The 21897-nt window shown below is 52.2% G+C and overlaps 4 non-coding genes across 4 annotated transcripts; all 4 read right to left on the minus strand.

Annotated features, from left to right (window-relative positions):
* Positions 1-1979: 1979 nt before the first annotated feature.
* On the minus strand, positions 1980-2061 carry TRNAS-GCU (transfer RNA serine (anticodon GCU)). The gene has a single exon. It is a non-coding gene; the product is annotated as a tRNA-Ser (tRNA).
* Positions 2062-7235: 5174 nt separating this feature from the next.
* TRNAS-GCU (transfer RNA serine (anticodon GCU)) lies at positions 7236-7317 on the minus strand. Its single transcript has one exon. It is a non-coding gene; the product is annotated as a tRNA-Ser (tRNA).
* Positions 7318-12485: 5168 nt separating this feature from the next.
* Positions 12486-12567, minus strand: TRNAS-GCU (transfer RNA serine (anticodon GCU)). The gene has a single exon. It is a non-coding gene; the product is annotated as a tRNA-Ser (tRNA).
* A 5174-nt stretch (positions 12568-17741) lies between these two features.
* On the minus strand, positions 17742-17823 carry TRNAS-GCU (transfer RNA serine (anticodon GCU)). Its single transcript has one exon. It is a non-coding gene; the product is annotated as a tRNA-Ser (tRNA).
* Positions 17824-21897: the final 4074 nt, after the last annotated feature.

The raw sequence follows: 21897 nt of genomic DNA on the forward strand, positions 1-21897 counted from the left end.
AACTTGCTAAACGCAATGGGAACGATTCAGAGAGGAGCCAAGCACTTGGAAGAAGTGGTCTGAGCCAGCCTCCCGAATCTTCTCATCTTGGGTAGGTCTCTCTCTCTCTCTCTCTCTCTTACTACTCCTTTGCCTTCTTCTCAGAATAAATGGAATTCAATTTAGGTTCCGGTCAGAGCAGAAACAATTTATTACTATAGCTATAGGGGAGAGCCGAGAGCAGCGGCTGCCCTAATGAGGCTGTTAAAGAGTTAATATACCTTTGGATTATACAACTTGTCCTTCACAGGACAACAGGTGTGCGTGCGTGTGTGCGTGTGTGTGTGTGTGTGTGTGTGTGCGTGTGTGTGTGTGTGGATCAGCAGCAAAAAGGGAGTGAATCACTTCAGGAGAGGAGGTTCCAGCAAAACAGATAGTAGAATTTTTTACAGTCAATACATGGCTTCGATAGCTAGGAACACGGACGTCAGCAAGGTCATTGCAGATGTTATTTGTTTTTGTTTTTGTTTTTGTTTTTCCTAGGTGTATTTGCTAGAAAGGCCTGCAAAGGCCTGTGAGGCGTCAACTATTTCAATTCCACCGGCATTAACCGCTTTACTTCCATACTCCCCACTTTGCGACTTCCAACCTCACGTCATGTTAAAGGTCTAGAGTACGGTAAAGGGGCTACAGACAACCTGCTCACAACTCCCGGGAAGCCCGGGCCGATCACTGCGTAGGCCGTGCTGTCCCATCACCCTTTCTTGCCTCTAGCCTTCATAATAGTTCGTAGCCATTAGTTCAAGTACTTCTTCCTTTTCTTTGTCTCTAGCCGTTAATATATTTAGCGTCATTATTTGGGCCTACGCTTGAGTTACACCCGGTTCTGTTTTTTTACGCATCAATCTGCTACAACATAACATTAACTGAAGCAATACATTCACAGTTACCAAGGTCAATAATCCTAATAAAATGTACTTTTACACCATCTTGGACCGTTTCCCTAACCGTCTGCTTCAGTCTGGGAGCCAACCCTACCAATCAAAAGGGTTTTTTCAGCTACTTTAGGCAAGACTGCTGTGGCGTCTTTAATTTTGTTGGCCTCTCGTATGATTTGACCACCTCAGTCAATACAGGTACAACAGGTGGTGTTGATGAAGGCACACGCGCCTCCTTGAGAAAGTGCTAGTACGTCCAGGGCAGTTCTACTTCCAGCCACAATGTTTGCCAGTGAAGAAATTTCAGTCTGCGTATGCTGTACAGGACTTAATGTTCATCCAGACCTTGTTCTAGCGTGGCTGAGATACTGATGATGGCCTTTCCTAACTCAGTTATTCCAAGAGAGGGCAGTACAGCATTGGGCAAGTTGAAGAAACCAGCTTTTTTGTTATGCAGAAGGATTATTGCTGCTCCTTTTTATAGTTTTATGGGTGAAGCCTCCTTGATTATGCACCGGTGACTGGTGTATGTATAGAAATACTTGGGATAATATAATGCAGGTAGTTTTTAAAAATATTGTTAAATAATTTACTTTGCCCAAGATGTTGGCTGATTTATGCCAAGAGTTCAGCTCTAGAGCACCTGTGTGCAGGGATCGTAGTTTCTCTCTCTCTGTCTCGCTGAAAGCACGTGGGAGACCAGGGGACAATGCTGCTCTCTCTGGCTACTGCCTGGAAACCCCTGGCTCCTCTGGCTCCGATTGCCTGAGCCCTCCCCTCCCGGCTTCACTGCCCGGGCGCACCTGGGCCTGTCCCAGGCACAGGGAGCTCTTGAGCAGGGACATGGCCAGGGACATGCCTCGTGAAAGGCTTTGTGTTTGATGGGGCTGTGCAAACCCTGGAGGTGGGGAGAGAGTAGGGGAGGGGGACACTCCCTTCCTGGGGAGGTGTCACCTGCCCTGCTTGGTAGACAAGAGCCTGACAAATGGGCGCTTGTCAGAAACAGCATGGGAAGAGCGGCCCCTGCTCCAGAAGGCTCCTTCTGGGCTGGTCCCTGGGCTCCGACGAGGATGGGATTTGAACCCATGCGTGCAGAGCACAATGGATTAGCAGTCCATCGCCTTCACCACTCGGCCACCTCGTCAGCCTGCTGTGGCCGTGGCGCAGCTGTGGCCGTGGCTGCGGCAGCAGCTGCTGCTGCCGCCACTGCCAGCACCGCCACTGCCAGCACCGCCACAGAGACTTGTGAACAAGGAGGACTGGCAGGTTCAGGACTGTCTGTTGGGCAGGAGTCCCTGCCAGGAGGGAGGATAGGACTGAAAAGCGCAGTGCTCTGCTGAACTCCTCCCCCAGGCCAGTAGGGTCGGGTCAAACAGGTGAACAAGGAGGATGAGGGACAGACTGGTCCCTGCTGGGGAGCCAGGGACCTGCCTCACGGAGGCAGGGTGCAATAATGTGTGGGTGGGGCAGGCTTCTACCTCTCCGGCCACCTCCCTCCCTCACCCTCTGGACCTTCTCCCAGTACCTGTCTTCCCCACAGCAGTGGGCCTCTTCCTCTCCGCACCCCGCTGTTCTTTGGCAGTCCGAGGGTAGCTGCCAGCAGCGTTGCAGGTCCAGGGATGCCTCGGAGCTCATGGAGGCCCGCACGCGTGAGCAGCTTCGCTGCACGCAATGGGATGCACACAATGTGGGAGGAGAGACCCACAATGTGGGTTGGCTGAGGGGCTCTGAGCTCATAATGCCATCCTGCAAGCACATCCCTTGCATCACAAGTGCCTGGGGCTGGGTTAAAAAAAAGGGGGGAGGGGTGGGGAGGGGTGGGACCGTGCCCCTGCCTGGCAGTCTGGTTGGATCTGAATGCAGCAGGATCCTTGTGTGTGGGAGGGCAGAGAGGGGCTGTGTGCAGTGGAAAGGGCTCAAGGGGTAGGATCTGCGTGTGTGTGACCGACCAACAACCCCTACGATGGGAGAAGGCTCAGAAGGCAAGGCGCCCCGTAAATCCCAAGGACAGTGTAGGATGCAGCTCGCGACCCACAGCTGTTGCACAGAGAACTAACGTTATCTCAAGACAAAGGGGACCAAAGGGTGGCCTTCGTCCCAGATAAGCAGCCATATCCGTTACCTGGACCTGGCGTAAGTGGGTTTTTTTCTTTTTTTTTTCAGAGCTGACCAAAAGGAAGTGAATGCCTCCCTGAGATTAGCCAGACCAGCATGTGGAAAGTGTATATGTGGCTCAGCCCAAGAGAGAGTATGAAGCCTCAACAGCTAACAGAGAAATTTTGAAGAGAGCAACGGGCTTGAGCTGGCATCAACCCACGCATTCCTTCCCGGCGACTGGGGACGCCCAGCGTTGTGACGGCGAGCGTATTTGAGACCGGTAATGGCAATCACGTTGGTGCTGTGATTGATCTGTCTAGCTAGATTTTGTTAGGCGTGTACACTTGAATTGTGATTTCAGTATATTGCTGAATCACTCTGCTAAATCAAAAACCCTGTGTAACATCAAATTCCCCCCACCCCCCAAACAAACTGTTATATTAGACATTGCACTCTCCGTACGCGTGGAATATCTAGAAGAACCTGGTCAGGGAGTACTGGACTCTGACAAGGTGTTTGGTTAGAGGTGTTGGGGATTTGTAAGGGGGACCAGCAGCGGTTGTCTGAAACAGATACCAGAGGTCTCAAGGGGGAGGTTTGTTTCCATCAGGGTGTGCTTGTTTGGGGTGGGGGTGGGTGTGGGTGTGGGATTTATAAGGGGGACGAGAGGTCGCCTAAATGGGACCCCATCAGATCACAGGAAAAGTAGAATTTCAGGTGCACCTAGGGAGGAGTAACCCCCTTCACCAGTACATGCTGGGGGCTGACTTGCTGGAAAGCAGCCCTGCAGGGAAGGAACTGGGAGTCCTAGTGGACAAGCTGACCGTGAGCCAGCCGCGTGCCCTTGCGGCAAAGGCGGCCAGTGGTATCCTGGGCTGCATTAGGAAGAGTGCTGCCAGGAGATCGATGCGAGTGATCCTTCCCTTCTGCTCACCACTTGTGACACCACGTCTGGAGTCCTGCATCCAGTTCTGGGCTCTGCAGTACAAGAGAGATAAGGAGCTACTGGCGCGAGTCCGGCAAAGGGCCAATAAGATGATTAAGGGACTAGAGCATCTCTCCTCTGAGAAGGGGGGGCTGAGAGAGCTGGGACTGTTTAGCCTGGAGAAGTCTGAGGGGGGACCTTAGCAATCTGTATAAGTGTCTGAAGGGAGGGTGTAAAGAAGACCGAGGCGGACTCTTCAGTGGTACCCGGGGATGGGACGAGAGGCAATGGTCTCAAACTGAAAGACAAGAAGTTCCGTCTGAATCTAAGGAAAAGCTTTTTTACTGTGAGGGTGACTGAGCCCTGGAATGGGTTGCCCAGAGAGGTTGTGGAGTCTCCATCCTTGGGCATAATTCAAAAGCCGTTCGGACACGGTCCTGAGTAGCGTGCTCTAGGTGACTCTGCTTGAGCAGGGGTGCCGGACTAAATGATCTCCAGAGGTCTCTTCCAACCTCCACCGTTGTGACATTCTGTGAAGAGAGGGTAAGCACAGAGGTGTAAGTTTTGCTGGGCTGGAATAGCGTGCCAGGGCCAATGTAGGGGCCAAAGGGAACTTCTCTGTGTGCGCTTAGTGTTTGTGGTAGGTGAGCGGCCTGGCCAGAATCACATTTCTTGTGCAGTCTGCAAGTAGGAACGGTGCCAGCTTTTGAAGAGCAAGGAAGCGCAAATGAGCAGTTGTTGTGGGGCCGGAACAGGCATGCCAAGGCAACAGTAGGAGCTCAAGGGAACTTGGCTTTGCGCCCTTGTTTGGGGTCGTGCCCCTTAGCCAGAACTGTGTTTGTTCTGAGAGTCAGTTGGTGGGGGTGGTGTCATTTGGGGAGAGAGAGGCAAGCATGGAGATATGGGTGTGGTGGGGCTGGAATAGGACTGCCAGCGCCGTTGCAGGGGCCCAAGAGAACTTGGCTGTGAGCCCTTGTTAGTGGGGAAGGCAGGTGTCTGGGCCACAGCGGTGTTGTGTCCCAGGAAAACTTGTCTGCGAGCGCTTGTTAGTGAGGGTGGTAGGTAACGGCCCTTGCCAGAACAACGTTTGTACTGTGAACTGCCTGTAGTCAGTTTGGGAAGAGCAAGGAAGCACAGAAATTGTATTTTTGTGGCGCTGCTATAGGCATTTCAGGGTCAGTGTGGACACCCAAGAGAACTTGGCTGCGAGCGCGTGTTTGCGGCTGTGGTGGGTGAGCTGTTTGGCACAAAATACGTTCCTGTTGCAAACCTCTCGGGGCTTTTCCGAACCCTGCCAGGTTATTTCCCGGACTACTTATAACTTGCTAAACGCAATGGGAACGATTCAGAGAGGAGCCAAGCACTTGGAAGAAGTGGTCTGAGCCAGCCTCCCGAATCTTCTCATCTTGGGTAGGTCTCTCTCTCTCTCTCTCTCTCTTACTACTCCTTTGCCTTCTTCTCAGAATAAATGGAATTCAATTTAGGTTCCGGTCAGAGCAGAAACAATTTATTACTATAGCTATAGGGGAGAGCCGAGAGCAGCGGCTGCCCTAATGAGGCTGTTAAAGAGTTAATATACCTTTGGATTATACAACTTGTCCTTCACAGGACAACAGGTGTGCGTGCGTGTGTGCGTGTGTGTGTGTGTGTGTGTGTGTGCGTGTGTGTGTGTGGATCAGCAGCAAAAAGGGAGTGAATCACTTCAGGAGAGGAGGTTCCAGCAAAACAGATAGTAGAATTTTTTACAGTCAATACATGGCTTCGATAGCTAGGAACACGGACGTCAGCAAGGTCATTGCAGATGTTATTTGTTTTTGTTTTTGTTTTTGTTTTTCCTAGGTGTATTTGCTAGAAAGGCCTGCAAAGGCCTGTGAGGCGTCAACTATTTCAATTCCACCGGCATTAACCGCTTTACTTCCATACTCCCCACTTTGCGACTTCCAACCTCACGTCATGTTAAAGGTCTAGAGTACGGTAAAGGGGCTACAGACAACCTGCTCACAACTCCCGGGAAGCCCGGGCCGATCACTGCGTAGGCCGTGCTGTCCCATCACCCTTTCTTGCCTCTAGCCTTCATAATAGTTCGTAGCCATTAGTTCAAGTACTTCTTCCTTTTCTTTGTCTCTAGCCGTTAATATATTTAGCGTCATTATTTGGGCCTACGCTTGAGTTACACCCGGTTCTGTTTTTTTACGCATCAATCTGCTACAACATAACATTAACTGAAGCAATACATTCACAGTTACCAAGGTCAATAATCCTAATAAAATGTACTTTTACACCATCTTGGACCGTTTCCCTAACCGTCTGCTTCAGTCTGGGAGCCAACCCTACCAATCAAAAGGGTTTTTTCAGCTACTTTAGGCAAGACTGCTGTGGCGTCTTTAATTTTGTTGGCCTCTCGTATGATTTGACCACCTCAGTCAATACAGGTACAACAGGTGGTGTTGATGAAGGCACACGCGCCTCCTTGAGAAAGTGCTAGTACGTCCAGGGCAGTTCTACTTCCAGCCACAATGTTTGCCAGTGAAGAAATTTCAGTCTGCGTATGCTGTACAGGACTTAATGTTCATCCAGACCTTGTTCTAGCGTGGCTGAGATACTGATGATGGCCTTTCCTAACTCAGTTATTCCAAGAGAGGGCAGTACAGCATTGGGCAAGTTGAAGAAACCAGCTTTTTTGTTATGCAGAAGGATTATTGCTGCTCCTTTTTATAGTTTTATGGGTGAAGCCTCCTTGATTATGCACCGGTGACTGGTGTATGTATAGAAATACTTGGGATAATATAATGCAGGTAGTTTTTAAAAATATTGTTAAATAATTTACTTTGCCCAAGATGTTGGCTGATTTATGCCAAGAGTTCAGCTCTAGAGCACCTGTGTGCAGGGATCGTAGTTTCTCTCTCTCTGTCTCGCTGAAAGCACGTGGGAGACCAGGGGACAATGCTGCTCTCTCTGGCTACTGCCTGGAAACCCCTGGCTCCTCTGGCTCCGATTGCCTGAGCCCTCCCCTCCCGGCTTCACTGCCCGGGCGCACCTGGGCCTGTCCCAGGCACAGGGAGCTCTTGAGCAGGGACATGGCCAGGGACATGCCTCGTGAAAGGCTTTGTGTTTGATGGGGCTGTGCAAACCCTGGAGGTGGGGAGAGAGTAGGGGAGGGGGACACTCCCTTCCTGGGGAGGTGTCACCTGCCCTGCTTGGTAGACAAGAGCCTGACAAATGGGCGCTTGTCAGAAACAGCATGGGAAGAGCGGCCCCTGCTCCAGAAGGCTCCTTCTGGGCTGGTCCCTGGGCTCCGACGAGGATGGGATTTGAACCCATGCGTGCAGAGCACAATGGATTAGCAGTCCATCGCCTTCACCACTCGGCCACCTCGTCAGCCTGCTGTGGCCGTGGCGCAGCTGTGGCCGTGGCTGCGGCAGCAGCTGCTGCTGCCGCCACTGCCAGCACCGCCACTGCCAGCACCGCCACAGAGACTTGTGAACAAGGAGGACTGGCAGGTTCAGGACTGTCTGTTGGGCAGGAGTCCCTGCCAGGAGGGAGGATAGGACTGAAAAGCGCAGTGCTCTGCTGAACTCCTCCCCCAGGCCAGTAGGGTCGGGTCAAACAGGTGAACAAGGAGGATGAGGGACAGACTGGTCCCTGCTGGGGAGCCAGGGACCTGCCTCACGGAGGCAGGGTGCAATAATGTGTGGGTGGGGCAGGCTTCTACCTCTCCGGCCACCTCCCTCCCTCACCCTCTGGACCTTCTCCCAGTACCTGTCTTCCCCACAGCAGTGGGCCTCTTCCTCTCCGCACCCCGCTGTTCTTTGGCAGTCCGAGGGTAGCTGCCAGCAGCGTTGCAGGTCCAGGGATGCCTCGGAGCTCATGGAGGCCCGCACGCGTGAGCAGCTTCGCTGCACGCAATGGGATGCACACAATGTGGGAGGAGAGACCCACAATGTGGGTTGGCTGAGGGGCTCTGAGCTCATAATGCCATCCTGCAAGCACATCCCTTGCATCACAAGTGCCTGGGGCTGGGTTAAAAAAAAAGGGGGAGGGGTGGGGAGGGGTGGGACCGTGCCCCTGCCTGGCAGTCTGGTTGGATCTGAATGCAGCAGGATCCTTGTGTGTGGGAGGGCAGAGAGGGGCTGTGTGCAGTGGAAAGGGCTCAAGGGGTAGGATCTGCGTGTGTGTGACCGACCAACAACCCCTACGATGGGAGAAGGCTCAGAAGGCAAGGCGCCCCGTAAATCCCAAGGACAGTGTAGGATGCAGCTCGCGACCCACAGCTGTTGCACAGAGAACTAACGTTATCTCAAGACAAAGGGGACCAAAGGGTGGCCTTCGTCCCAGATAAGCAGCCATATCCGTTACCTGGACCTGGCGTAAGTGGGTTTTTTTCTTTTTTTTTTCAGAGCTGACCAAAAGGAAGTGAATGCCTCCCTGAGATTAGCCAGACCAGCATGTGGAAAGTGTATATGTGGCTCAGCCCAAGAGAGAGTATGAAGCCTCAACAGCTAACAGAGAAATTTTGAAGAGAGCAACGGGCTTGAGCTGGCATCAACCCACGCATTCCTTCCCGGCGACTGGGGACGCCCAGCGTTGTGACGGCGAGCGTATTTGAGACCGGTAATGGCAATCACGTTGGTGCTGTGATTGATCTGTCTAGCTAGATTTTGTTAGGCGTGTACACTTGAATTGTGATTTCAGTATATTGCTGAATCACTCTGCTAAATCAAAAACCCTGTGTAACATCAAATTCCCCCCACCCCCCAAACAAACTGTTATATTAGACATTGCACTCTCCGTACGCGTGGAATATCTAGAAGAAGCTGGTCAGGGAGTACTGGACTCTGACAAGGTGTTTGGTTAGAGGTGTTGGGGATTTGTAAGGGGGACCAGCAGCGGTTGTCTGAAACAGATACCAGAGGTCTCAAGGGGGAGGTTTGTTTCCATCAGGGTGTGCTTGTTTGGGGTGGGGGTGGGTGTGGGTGTGGGATTTATAAGGGGGACGAGAGGTCGCCTAAATGGGACCCCATCAGATCACAGGAAAAGTAGAATTTCAGGTGCACCTAGGGAGGAGTAACCCCCTTCACCAGTACATGCTGGGGGCTGACTTGCTGGAAAGCAGCCCTGCAGGGAAGGAACTGGGAGTCCTAGTGGACAAGCTGACCGTGAGCCAGCCGCGTGCCCTTGTGGCAAAGGCGGCCAGTGGTATCCTGGGCTGCATTAGGAAGAGTGCTGCCAGGAGATCGATGCGAGTGATCCTTCCCTTCTGCTCACCACTTGTGACACCACGTCTGGAGTCCTGCATCCAGTTCTGGGCTCTGCAGTACAAGAGAGATAAGGAGCTACTGGCGCGAGTCCGGCAAAGGGCCAATAAGATGATTAAGGGACTAGAGCATCTCTCCTCTGAGAAGGGGGGGCTGAGAGAGCTGGGACTGTTTAGCCTGGAGAAGTCTGAGGGGGGACCTTAGCAATCTGTATAAGTGTCTGAAGGGAGGGTGTAAAGAAGACCGAGGCGGACTCTTCAGTGGTACCCGGGGATGGGACGAGAGGCAATGGTCTCAAACTGAAAGACAAGAAGTTCCGTCTGAATCTAAGGAAAAGCTTTTTTACTGTGAGGGTGACTGAGCCCTGGAATGGGTTGCCCAGAGAGGTTGTGGAGTCTCCATCCTTGGGCATAATTCAAAAGCCGTTCGGACACGGTCCTGAGTAGCGTGCTCTAGGTGACTCTGCTTGAGCAGGGGTGCCGGACTAAATGATCTCCAGAGGTCTCTTCCAACCTCCACCGTTGTGACATTCTGTGAAGAGAGGGTAAGCACAGAGGTGTAAGTTTTGCTGGGCTGGAATAGCGTGCCAGGGCCAATGTAGGGGCCAAAGGGAACTTCTCTGTGTGCGCTTAGTGTTTGTGGTAGGTGAGCGGCCTGGCCAGAATCACATTTCTTGTGCAGTCTGCAAGTAGGAACGGTGCCAGCTTTTGAAGAGCAAGGAAGCGCAAATGAGCAGTTGTTGTGGGGCCGGAACAGGCATGCCAAGGCAACAGTAGGAGCTCAAGGGAACTTGGCTTTGCGCCCTTGTTTGGGGTCGTGCCCCTTAGCCAGAACTGTGTTTGTTCTGAGAGTCAGTTGGTGGGGGTGGTGTCATTTGGGGAGAGAGAGGCAAGCATGGAGATATGGGTGTGGTGGGGCTGGAATAGGACTGCCAGCGCCGTTGCAGGGGCCCAAGAGAACTTGGCTGTGAGCCCTTGTTAGTGGGGAAGGCAGGTGTCTGGGCCACAGCGGTGTTGTGTCCCAGGAAAACTTGTCTGCGAGCGCTTGTTAGTGAGGGTGGTAGGTAACGGCCCTTGCCAGAACAACGTTTGTACTGTGAACTGCCTGTAGTCAGTTTGGGAAGAGCAAGGAAGCACAGAAATTGTATTTTTGTGGCGCTGCTATAGGCATTTCAGGGTCAGTGTGGACACCCAAGAGAACTTGGCTGCGAGCGCGTGTTTGCGGCTGTGGTGGGTGAGCTGTTTGGCACAAAATACGTTCCTGTTGCAAACCTCTCGGGGCTTTTCCGAACCCTGCCAGGTTATTTCCCGGACTACTTATAACTTGCTAAACGCAATGGGAACGATTCAGAGAGGAGCCAAGCACTTGGAAGAAGTGGTCTGAGCCAGCCTCCCGAATCTTCTCATCTTGGGTAGGTCTCTCTCTCTCTCTCTCTCTCTTACTACTCCTTTGCCTTCTTCTCAGAATAAATGGAATTCAATTTAGGTTCCGGTCAGAGCAGAAACAATTTATTACTATAGCTATAGGGGAGAGCCGAGAGCAGCGGCTGCCCTAATGAGGCTGTTAAAGAGTTAATATACCTTTGGATTATACAACTTGTCCTTCACAGGACAACAGGTGTGCGTGCGTGTGTGCGTGTGTGTGTGTGTGTGTGTGTGTGCGTGTGTGTGTGTGGATCAGCAGCAAAAAGGGAGTGAATCACTTCAGGAGAGGAGGTTCCAGCAAAACAGATAGTAGAATTTTTTACAGTCAATACATGGCTTCGATAGCTAGGAACACGGACGTCAGCAAGGTCATTGCAGATGTTATTTGTTTTTGTTTTTGTTTTTCCTAGGTGTATTTGCTAGAAAGGCCTGCAAAGGCCTGTGAGGCGTCAACTATTTCAATTCCACCGGCATTAACCGCTTTACTTCCATACTCCCCACTTTGCGACTTCCAACCTCACGTCATGTTAAAGGTCTAGAGTACGGTAAAGGGGCTACAGACAACCTGCTCACAACTCCCGGGAAGCCCGGGCCGATCACTGCGTAGGCCGTGCTGTCCCATCACCCTTTCTTGCCTCTAGCCTTCATAATAGTTCGTAGCCATTAGTTCAAGTACTTCTTCCTTTTCTTTGTCTCTAGCCGTTAATATATTTAGCGTCATTATTTGGGCCTACGCTTGAGTTACACCCGGTTCTGTTTTTTTACGCATCAATCTGCTACAACATAACATTAACTGAAGCAATACATTCACAGTTACCAAGGTCAATAATCCTAATAAAATGTACTTTTACACCATCTTGGACCGTTTCCCTAACCGTCTGCTTCAGTCTGGGAGCCAACCCTACCAATCAAAAGGGTTTTTTCAGCTACTTTAGGCAAGACTGCTGTGGCGTCTTTAATTTTGTTGGCCTCTCGTATGATTTGACCACCTCAGTCAATACAGGTACAACAGGTGGTGTTGATGAAGGCACACGCGCCTCCTTGAGAAAGTGCTAGTACGTCCAGGGCAGTTCTACTTCCAGCCACAATGTTTGCCAGTGAAGAAATTTCAGTCTGCGTATGCTGTACAGGACTTAATGTTCATCCAGACCTTGTTCTAGCGTGGCTGAGATACTGATGATGGCCTTTCCTAACTCAGTTATTCCAAGAGAGGGCAGTACAGCATTGGGCAAGTTGAAGAAACCAGCTTTTTTGTTATGCAGAAGGATTATTGCTGCTCCTTTTTATAGTTTTATGGGTGAAGCCTCCTTGATTATGCACCGGTGACTGGTGTATGTATAGAAATACTTGGGATAATATAATGCAGGTAGTTTTTAAAAATATTGTTAAATAATTTACTTTGCCCAAGATGTTGGCTGATTTATGCCAAGAGTTCAGCTCTAGAGCACCTGTGTGCAGGGATCGTAGTTTCTCTCTCTCTGTCTCGCTGAAAGCACGTGGGAGACCAGGGGACAATGCTGCTCTCTCTGGCTACTGCCTGGAAACCCCTGGCTCCTCTGGCTCCGATTGCCTGAGCCCTCCCCTCCCGGCTTCACTGCCCGGGCGCACCTGGGCCTGTCCCAGGCACAGGGAGCTCTTGAGCAGGGACATGGCCAGGGACATGCCTCGTGAAAGGCTTTGTGTTTGATGGGGCTGTGCAAACCCTGGAGGTGGGGAGAGAGTAGGGGAGGGGGACACTCCCTTCCTGGGGAGGTGTCACCTGCCCTGCTTGGTAGACAAGAGCCTGACAAATGGGCGCTTGTCAGAAACAGCATGGGAAGAGCGGCCCCTGCTCCAGAAGGCTCCTTCTGGGCTGGTCCCTGGGCTCCGACGAGGATGGGATTTGAACCCATGCGTGCAGAGCACAATGGATTAGCAGTCCATCGCCTTCACCACTCGGCCACCTCGTCAGCCTGCTGTGGCCGTGGCGCAGCTGTGGCCGTGGCTGCGGCAGCAGCTGCTGCTGCCGCCACTGCCAGCACCGCCACTGCCAGCACCGCCACAGAGACTTGTGAACAAGGAGGACTGGCAGGTTCAGGACTGTCTGTTGGGCAGGAGTCCCTGCCAGGAGGGAGGATAGGACTGAAAAGCGCAGTGCTCTGCTGAACTCCTCCCCCAGGCCAGTAGGGTCGGGTCAAACAGGTGAACAAGGAGGATGAGGGACAGACTGGTCCCTGCTGGGGAGCCAGGGACCTGCCTCACGGAGGCAGGGTGCAATAATGTGTGGGTGGGGCAGGCTTCTACCTCTCCGGCCACCTCCCTCCCTCACCCTCTGGACCTTCTCCCAGTACCTGTCTTCCCCACAGCAGTGGGCCTCTTCCTCTCCGCACCCCGCTGTTCTTTGGCAGTCCGAGGGTAGCTGCCAGCAGCGTTGCAGGTCCAGGGATGCCTCGGAGCTCATGGAGGCCCGCACGCGTGAGCAGCTTCGCTGCACGCAATGGGATGCACACAATGTGGGAGGAGAGACCCACAATGTGGGTTGGCTGAGGGGCTCTGAGCTCATAATGCCATCCTGCAAGCACATCCCTTGCATCACAAGTGCCTGGGGCTGGGTTAAAAAAAAGGGGGGAGGGGTGGGGAGGGGTGGGGCCGTGCCCCTGCCTGGCAGTCTGGCTGGATCTGAATGCAGCAGGATCCTTGTGTGTGGGAGGGCAGAGAGGGGCTGTGTGCAGTGGAAAGGGCTCAAGGGGTAGGATCTGCGTGTGTGTGACCGACCAACAACCCCTACGATGGGAGAAGGCTCAGAAGGCAAGGCGCCCCGTAAATCCCAAGGACAGTGTAGGATGCAGCTCGCGACCCACAGCTGTTGCACAGAGAACTAACGTTATCTCAAGACAAAGGGGACCAAAGGGTGGCCTTCGTCCCAGATAAGCAGCCATATCCGTTACCTGGACCTGGCGTAAGTGGGTTTTTTTCTTTTTTTTTTCAGAGCTGACCAAAAGGAAGTGAATGCCTCCCTGAGATTAGCCAGACCAGCATGTGGAAAGTGTATATGTGGCTCAGCCCAAGAGAGAGTATGAAGCCTCAACAGCTAACAGAGAAATTTTGAAGAGAGCAACGGGCTTGAGCTGGCATCAACCCACGCATTCCTTCCCGGCGACTGGGGACGCCCAGCGTTGTGACGGCGAGCGTATTTGAGACCGGTAATGGCAATCACGTTGGTGCTGTGATTGATCTGTCTAGCTAGATTTTGTTAGGCGTGTACACTTGAATTGTGATTTCAGTATATTGCTGAATCACTCTGCTAAATCAAAAACCCTGTGTAACATCAAATTCCCCCCACCCCCCAAACAAACTGTTATATTAGACATTGCACTCTCCGTACGCGTGGAATATCTAGAAGAACCTGGTCAGGGAGTACTGGACTCTGACAAGGTGTTTGGTTAGAGGTGTTGGGGATTTGTAAGGGGGACCAGCAGCGGTTGTCTGAAACAGATACCAGAGGTCTCAAGGGGGAGGTTTGTTTCCATCAGGGTGTGCTTGTTTGGGGTGGGTGTGGGTGTGGGTGTGGGATTTATAAGGGGGACGAGAGGTCGCCTAAATGGGACCCCATCAGATCACAGGAAAAGTAGAATTTCAGGTGCACCTAGGGAGGAGTAACCCCCTTCACCAGTACATGCTGGGGGCTGACTTGCTGGAAAGCAGCCCTGCAGGGAAGGAACTGGGAGTCCTAGTGGACAAGCTGACCGTGAGCCAGCCGCGTGCCCTTGTGGCAAAGGCGGCCAGTGGTATCCTGGGCTGCATTAGGAAGAGTGCTGCCAGGAGATCGATGCGAGTGATCCTTCCCTTCTGCTCACCACTTGTGACACCACGTCTGGAGTCCTGCATCCAGTTCTGGGCTCTGCAGTACAAGAGAGATAAGGAGCTACTGGCGCGAGTCCGGCAAAGGGCCAATAAGATGATTAAGGGACTAGAGCATCTCTCCTCTGAGAAGGGGGGGCTGAGAGAGCTGGGACTGTTTAGCCTGGAGAAGTCTGAGGGGGGACCTTAGCAATCTGTATAAGTGTCTGAAGGGAGGGTGTAAAGAAGACCGAGGCGGACTCTTCAGTGGTACCCGGGGATGGGACGAGAGGCAATGGTCTCAAACTGAAAGACAAGAAGTTCCGTCTGAATCTAAGGAAAAGCTTTTTTACTGTGAGGGTGACTGAGCCCTGGAATGGGTTGCCCAGAGAGGTTGTGGAGTCTCCATCCTTGGGCATAATTCAAAAGCCGTTCGGACACGGTCCTGAGTAGCGTGCTCTAGGTGACTCTGCTTGAGCAGGGGTGCCGGACTAAATGATCTCCAGAGGTCTCTTCCAACCTCCACCGTTGTGACATTCTGTGAAGAGAGGGTAAGCACAGAGGTGTAAGTTTTGCTGGGCTGGAATAGCGTGCCAGGGCCAATGTAGGGGCCAAAGGGAACTTCTCTGTGTGCGCTTAGTGTTTGTGGTAGGTGAGCGGCCTGGCCAGAATCACATTTCTTGTGCAGTCTGCAAGTAGGAACGGTGCCAGCTTTTGAAGAGCAAGGAAGCGCAAATGAGCAGTTGTTGTGGGGCCGGAACAGGCATGCCAAGGCAACAGTAGGAGCTCAAGGGAACTTGGCTTTGCGCCCTTGTTTGGGGTCGTGCCCCTTAGCCAGAACTGTGTTTGTTCTGAGAGTCAGTTGGTGGGGGTGGTGTCATTTGGGGAGAGAGAGGCAAGCATGGAGATATGGGTGTGGTGGGGCTGGAATAGGACTGCCAGCGCCGTTGCAGGGGCCCAAGAGAACTTGGCTGTGAGCCCTTGTTAGTGGGGAAGGCAGGTGTCTGGGCCACAGCGGTGTTGTGTCCCAGGAAAACTTGTCTGCGAGCGCTTGTTAGTGAGGGTGGTAGGTAACGGCCCTTGCCAGAACAACGTTTGTACTGTGAACTGCCTGTAGTCAGTTTGGGAAGAGCAAGGAAGCACAGAAATTGTATTTTTGTGGCGCTGCTATAGGCATTTCAGGGTCAGTGTGGACACCCAAGAGAACTTGGCTGCGAGCGCGTGTTTGCGGCTGTGGTGGGTGAGCTGTTTGGCACAAAATACGTTCCTGTTGCAAACCTCTCGGGGCTTTTCCGAACCCTGCCAGGTTATTTCCTGGACTACTTATGACTTGCTAAACGCAATGGGAACGATTCAGAGAGGAGCCAAGCACTTGGAAGAAGTGGTCTGAGCCAGCCTCCCGAATCTTCTCATCTTGGGTAGGTCTCTCTCTCTCTCTCTCTCTCTTACTACTCCTTTGCCTTCTTCTCAGAATAAATGGAATTCAATTTAGGTTCCGGTCAGAGCAGAAACAATTTATTACTATAGCTATAGGGGAGAGCCGAGAGCAGCGGCTGCCCTAATGAGGCTGTTAAAGAGTTAATATACCTTTGGATTATACAACTTGTCCTTCACAGGACAACAGGTGTGCGTGCGTGTGTGCGTGTGTGTGTGTGTGTGTGTGTGTGCGTGTGTGTGTGTGGATCAGCAGCAAAAAGGGAGTGAATCACTTCAGGAGAGGAGGTTCCAGCAAAACAGATAGTAGAATTTTTTACAGTCAATACATGGCTTCGATAGCTAGGAACACGGACGTCAGCAAGGTCATTGCAGATGTTATTTGTTTTTGTTTTTGTTTTTGTTTTTCCTAGGTGTATTTGCTAGATAGGCCTGCAAAGGCCTGTGAGGCGTCAACTATTTCAATTCCACCGGCATTAACCGCTTTACTTCCATACTCCCCACTTTGCGACTTCCAACCTCACGTCATGTTAAAGGTCTAGAGTACGGTAAAGGGGCTACAGACAACCTGCTCACAACTCCCGGGAAGCCCGGGCCGATCACTGCGTAGGCCGTGCTGTCCCATCACCCTTTCTTGCCTCTAGCCTTCATAATAGTTCGTAGCCATTAGTTCAAGTACTTCTTCCTTTTCTTTGTCTCTAGCCGTTAATATATTTAGCGTCATTATTTGGGCCTACGCTTGAGTTACACCCGGTTCTGTTTTTTTACGCATCAATCTGCTACAACATAACATTAACTGAAGCAATACATTCACAGTTACCAAGGTCAATAATCCTAATAAAATGTACTTTTACACCATCTTGGACCGTTTCCCTAACCGTCTGCTTCAGTCTGGGAGCCAACCCTACCAATCAAAAGGGTTTTTTCAGCTACTTTAGGCAAGACTGCTGTGGCGTCTTTAATTTTGTTGGCCTCTCGTATGATTTGACCACCTCAGTCAATACAGGTACAACAGGTGGTGTTGATGAAGGCACACGCGCCTCCTTGAGAAAGTGCTAGTACGTCCAGGGCAGTTCTACTTCCAGCCACAATGTTTGCCAGTGAAGAAATTTCAGTCTGCGTATGCTGTACAGGACTTAATGTTCATCCAGACCTTGTTCTAGCGTGGCTGAGATACTGATGATGGCCTTTCCTAACTCAGTTATTCCAAGAGAGGGCAGTACAGCATTGGGCAAGTTGAAGAAACCAGCTTTTTTGTTATGCAGAAGGATTATTGCTGCTCCTTTTTATAGTTTTATGGGTGAAGCCTCCTTGATTATGCACCGGTGACTGGTGTATGTATAGAAATACTTGGGATAATATAATGCAGGTAGTTTTTAAAAATATTGTTAAATAATTTACTTTGCCCAAGATGTTGGCTGATTTATGCCAAGAGTTCAGCTCTAGAGCACCTGTGTGCAGGGATCGTAGTTTCTCTCTCTCTGTCTCGCTGAAAGCACGTGGGAGACCAGGGGACAATGCTGCTCTCTCTGGCTACTGCCTGGAAACCCCTGGCTCCTCTGGCTCCGATTGCCTGAGCCCTCCCCTCCCGGCTTCACTGCCCGGGCGCACCTGGGCCTGTCCCAGGCACAGGGAGCTCTTGAGCAGGGACATGGCCAGGGACATGCCTCGTGAAAGGCTTTGTGTTTGATGGGGCTGTGCAAACCCTGGAGGTGGGGAGAGAGTAGGGGAGGGGGACACTCCCTTCCTGGGGAGGTGTCACCTGCCCTGCTTGGTAGACAAGAGCCTGACAAATGGGCGCTTGTCAGAAACAGCATGGGAAGAGCGGCCCCTGCTCCAGAAGGCTCCTTCTGGGCTGGTCCCTGGGCTCCGACGAGGATGGGATTTGAACCCATGCGTGCAGAGCACAATGGATTAGCAGTCCATCGCCTTCACCACTCGGCCACCTCGTCAGCCTGCTGTGGCCGTGGCGCAGCTGTGGCCGTGGCTGCGGCAGCAGCTGCTGCTGCCGCCACTGCCAGCACCGCCACTGCCAGCACCGCCACAGAGACTTGTGAACAAGGAGGACTGGCAGGTTCAGGACTGTCTGTTGGGCAGGAGTCCCTGCCAGGAGGGAGGATAGGACTGAAAAGCGCAGTGCTCTGCTGAACTCCTCCCCCAGGCCAGTAGGGTCGGGTCAAACAGGTGAACAAGGAGGATGAGGGACAGACTGGTCCCTGCTGGGGAGCCAGGGACCTGCCTCACGGAGGCAGGGTGCAATAATGTGTGGGTGGGGCAGGCTTCTACCTCTCCGGCCACCTCCCTCCCTCACCCTCTGGACCTTCTCCCAGTACCTGTCTTCCCCACAGCAGTGGGCCTCTTCCTCTCCGCACCCCGCTGTTCTTTGGCAGTCCGAGGGTAGCTGCCAGCAGCGTTGCAGGTCCAGGGATGCCTCGGAGCTCATGGAGGCCCGCACGCGTGAGCAGCTTCGCTGCACGCAATGGGATGCACACAATGTGGGAGGAGAGACCCACAATGTGGGTTGGCTGAGGGGCTCTGAGCTCATAATGCCATCCTGCAAGCACATCCCTTGCATCACAAGTGCCTGGGGCTGGGTTAAAAAAAAGGGGGGAGGGGTGGGGAGGGGTGGGACCGTGCCCCTGCCTGGCAGTCTGGCTGGATCTGAATGCAGCAGGATCCTTGTGTGTGGGAGGGCAGAGAGGGGCTGTGTGCAGTGGAAAGGGCTCAAGGGGTAGGATCTGCGTGTGTGTGACCGACCAACAACCCCTACGATGGGAGAAGGCTCAGAAGGCAAGGCGCCCCGTAAATCCCAAGGACAGTGTAGGATGCAGCTCGCGACCCACAGCTGTTGCACAGAGAACTAACGTTATCTCAAGACAAAGGGGACCAAAGGGTGGCCTTCGTCCCAGATAAGCAGCCATATCCGTTACCTGGACCTGGCGTAAGTGGGTTTTTTTCTTTTTTTTTTCAGAGCTGACCAAAAGGAAGTGAATGCCTCCCTGAGATTAGCCAGACCAGCATGTGGAAAGTGTATATGTGGCTCAGCCCAAGAGAGAGTATGAAGCCTCAACAGCTAACAGAGAAATTTTGAAGAGAGCAACGGGCTTGAGCTGGCATCAACCCACGCATTCCTTCCCGGCGACTGGGGACGCCCAGCGTTGTGACGGCGAGCGTATTTGAGACCGGTAATGGCAATCACGTTGGTGCTGTGATTGATCTGTCTAGCTAGATTTTGTTAGGCGTGTACACTTGAATTGTGATTTCAGTATATTGCTGAATCACTCTGCTAAATCAAAAACCCTGTGTAACATCAAATTCCCCCCACCCCCCAAACAAACTGTTATATTAGACATTGCACTCTCCGTACGCGTGGAATATCTAGAAGAACCTGGTCAGGGAGTACTGGACTCTGACAAGGTGTTTGGTTAGAGGTGTTGGGGATTTGTAAGGGGGACCAGCAGCGGTTGTCTGAAACAGATACCAGAGGTCTCAAGGGGGAGGTTTGTTTCCATCAGGGTGTGCTTGTTTGGGGTGGGTGTGGGTGTGGGTGTGGGATTTATAAGGGGGACGAGAGGTCGCCTAAATGGGACCCCATCAGATCACAGGAAAAGTAGAATTTCAGGTGCACCTAGGGAGGAGTAACCCCCTTCACCAGTACATGCTGGGGGCTGACTTGCTGGAAAGCAGCCCTGCAGGGAAGGAACTGGGAGTCCTAGTGGACAAGCTGACCGTGAGCCAGCCGCGTGCCCTTGTGGCAAAGGCGGCCAGTGGTATCCTGGGCTGCATTAGGAAGAGTGCTGCCAGGAGATCGATGCGAGTGATCCTTCCCTTCTGCTCACCACTTGTGACACCACGTCTGGAGTCCTGCATCCAGTTCTGGGCTCTGCAGTACAAGAGAGATAAGGAGCTACTGGCGCGAGTCCGGCAAAGGGCCAATAAGATGATTAAGGGACTAGAGCATCTCTCCTCTGAGAAGGGGGGGCTGAGAGAGCTGGGACTGTTTAGCCTGGAGAAGTCTGAGGGGGGACCTTAGCAATCTGTATAAGTGTCTGAAGGGAGGGTGTAAAGAAGACCGAGGCGGACTCTTCAGTGGTACCCGGGGATGGGACGAGAGGCAATGGTCTCAAACTGAAAGACAAGAAGTTCCGTCTGAATCTAAGGAAAAGCTTTTTTACTGTGAGGGTGACTGAGCCCTGGAATGGGTTGCCCAGAGAGGTTGTGGAGTCTCCATCCTTGGGCATAATTCAAAAGCCGTTCGGACACGGTCCTGAGTAGCGTGCTCTAGGTGACTCTGCTTGAGCAGGGGTGCCGGACTAAATGATCTCCAGAGGTCTCTTCCAACCTCCACCGTTGTGACATTCTGTGAAGAGAGGGTAAGCACAGAGGTGTAAGTTTTGCTGGGCTGGAATAGCGTGCCAGGGCCAATGTAGGGGCCAAAGGGAACTTCTCTGTGTGCGCTTAGTGTTTGTGGTAGGTGAGCGGCCTGGCCAGAATCACATTTCTTGTGCAGTCTGCAAGTAGGAACGGTGCCAGCTTTTGAAGAGCAAGGAAGCGCAAATGAGCAGTTGTTGTGGGGCCGGAACAGGCATGCCAAGGCAACAGTAGGAGCTCAAGGGAACTTGGCTTTGCGCCCTTGTTTGGGGTCGTGCCCCTTAGCCAGAACTGTGTTTGTTCTGAGAGTCAGTTGGTGGGGGTGGTGTCATTTGGGGAGAGAGAGGCAAGCATGGAGATATGGGTGTGGTGGGGCTGGAATAGGACTGCCAGCGCCGTTGCAGGGGCCCAAGAGAACTTGGCTGTGAGCCCTTGTTAGTGGGGAAGGCAGGTGTCTGGGCCACAGCGGTGTTGTGTCCCAGGAAAACTTGTCTGCGAGCGCTTGTTAGTGAGGGTGGTAGGTAACGGCCCTTGCCAGAACAACGTTTGTACTGTGAACTGCCTGTAGTCAGTTTGGGAAGAGCAAGGAAGCACAGAAATTGTATTTTTGTGGCGCTGCTATAGGCATTTCAGGGTCAGTGTGGACACCCAAGAGAACTTGGCTGCGAGCGCGTGTTTGCGGCTGTGGTGGGTGAGCTGTTTGGCACAAAATACGTTCCTGTTGCAAACCTCTCGGGGCTTTTCCGAACCCTGCCAGGTTATTTCCTGGACTACTTATGACTTGCTAAACGCAATGGGAACGATTCAGAGAGGAGCCAAGCACTTGGAAGAAGTGGTCTGAGCCAGCCTCCCGAATCTTCTCATCTTGGGTAGGTCTCTCTCTCTCTCTCTCTCTCTTACTACTCCTTTGCCTTCTTCTCAGAATAAATGGAATTCAATTTAGGTTCCGGTCAGAGCAGAAACAATTTATTACTATAGCTATAGGGGAGAGCCGAGAGCAGCGGCTGCCCTAATGAGGCTGTTAAAGAGTTAATATACCTTTGGATTATACAACTTGTCCTTCACAGGACAACAGGTGTGCGTGCGTGTGTGCGTGTGTGTGTGTGTGTGTGTGTGTGCGTGTGTGTGTGTGGATCAGCAGCAAAAAGGGAGTGAATCACTTCAGGAGAGGAGGTTCCAGCAAAACAGATAGTAGAATTTTTTACAGTCAATACATGGCTTCGATAGCTAGGAACACGGACGTCAGCAAGGTCATTGCAGATGTTATTTGTTTTTGTTTTTGTTTTTGTTTTTCCTAGGTGTATTTGCTAGATAGGCCTGCAAAGGCCTGTGAGGCGTCAACTATTTCAATTCCACCGGCATTAACCGCTTTACTTCCATACTCCCCACTTTGCGACTTCCAACCTCACGTCATGTTAAAGGTCTAGAGTACGGTAAAGGGGCTACAGACAACCTGCTCACAACTCCCGGGAAGCCCGGGCCGATCACTGCGTAGGCCGTGCTGTCCCATCACCCTTTCTTGCCTCTAGCCTTCATAATAGTTCGTAGCCATTAGTTCAAGTACTTCTTCCTTTTCTTTGTCTCTAGCCGTTAATATATTTAGCGTCATTATTTGGGCCTACGCTTGAGTTACACCCGGTTCTGTTTTTTTACGC

Source organism: Struthio camelus, chromosome 19 (assembly GCF_040807025.1).
Source record: "Struthio camelus isolate bStrCam1 chromosome 19, bStrCam1.hap1, whole genome shotgun sequence".
NCBI lineage: Eukaryota > Metazoa > Chordata > Aves > Struthioniformes > Struthionidae > Struthio > Struthio camelus.